The sequence below is a fragment of the Octopus bimaculoides genome, chromosome 4, assembly GCF_001194135.2.
Source record: "Octopus bimaculoides isolate UCB-OBI-ISO-001 chromosome 4, ASM119413v2, whole genome shotgun sequence".
In the NCBI taxonomy this organism is placed as follows: Eukaryota; Metazoa; Mollusca; class Cephalopoda; order Octopoda; family Octopodidae; genus Octopus; species Octopus bimaculoides.
The window spans coordinates 33,370,652-33,371,946 of NC_068984.1; positions in this window are offsets into that span (position 1 = coordinate 33,370,652).

Below are 1,295 nucleotides of genomic sequence, written 5' to 3' on the forward strand. Positions count from 1 at the left end.
AAATTTCCTGAGTATGCATAAATATACATGCATATATAAGTACATATATGGGGATGTGCGTGTACGTGTGTATGCGTGTGCGTATGCGTATGTGTGTTTGTTTATATGGGTTTGCTTGTGTGAATGTATACACATATATAAATATATACAAATATAGAATTCCATATATATCTTACTTAACGTATATATTAGAATAGAAAATAATACTACTGCTGTATTCGTCTTGAGACGTCTCCATGTATAGACGTATAGCACTGAAAAGCAAACAAACGTATTGGTAGCAGAGGGAAAGTTTCTAGTAACGATGGTTGAATCGCCGGATTATGACATATTTTCTTTATATGCTTCCACGCCAAGAGTAGAAATTATCGACTATTGCTTTTTACTGAGGAACTTCTGTGCGTTTTAACACTATATATTTATGCAATGAGCTGCCTCAAGATGAATACATCGGTTTAGAATCTTTCTGTAAAACATAAATGTTAAGGGGGATAAAGAAAATGCCATATTGAGCCACTATGTATTCTGTCACTAAAGACGAATTGTTACCCATACTGTGAGTTATTTGCAACGCTAGTGCTTTCTTAATCACAATTTTGCAATATCAGTAGAAGAAAAGCATACGATTGATTGTGGATACTTGTTACTAATGACATGTAAAGGAGCAGAAATTCTGATTTGATAATTTCCCAAACGCTGGGGAAGAATTTTCGTTTGATACTGACGCAATTTTCTGAATTTTAGTTCTTACGTCTACATGCGATGCAAACCAAAGACCAACGCTTCAGTTTTAGTGGTGTCTGTATTATATATACGTTAGGTAGCGTATACACTATGCTCCTTTCAACCAGAACTGACTCTGTCATCAATAACGACTATATGTGTGTTTGTATGTGTGTTTGTATGTGTGTATGTGGGGGATATAGTAAACAACGTTATATTATTACACACGGTTAGAAATATACATACATCCTTACATACATATATATACACTAATCCATGAGTGTGGGTTCATGTCATAGGTATTATTTCTATTATTATTATTATTATCATTACTAAGGAAAACCTCATTCATCTGTTTCAGTACGACGAGCTAGGATCCTGTTACGTGTCCTAAAATTTTAAGTTACATGGGGCCGAATCAAATTGTTTAAAATAATAATATATATAAGGCTTCCCTAAAAGTGTTGGGTGCCTCTTTCGTTATTCGTATTAAAGTACATGTGCGTGCATACTTATATACATACATGCATACATTCATGGATAATACATACATATATATATATATATATATA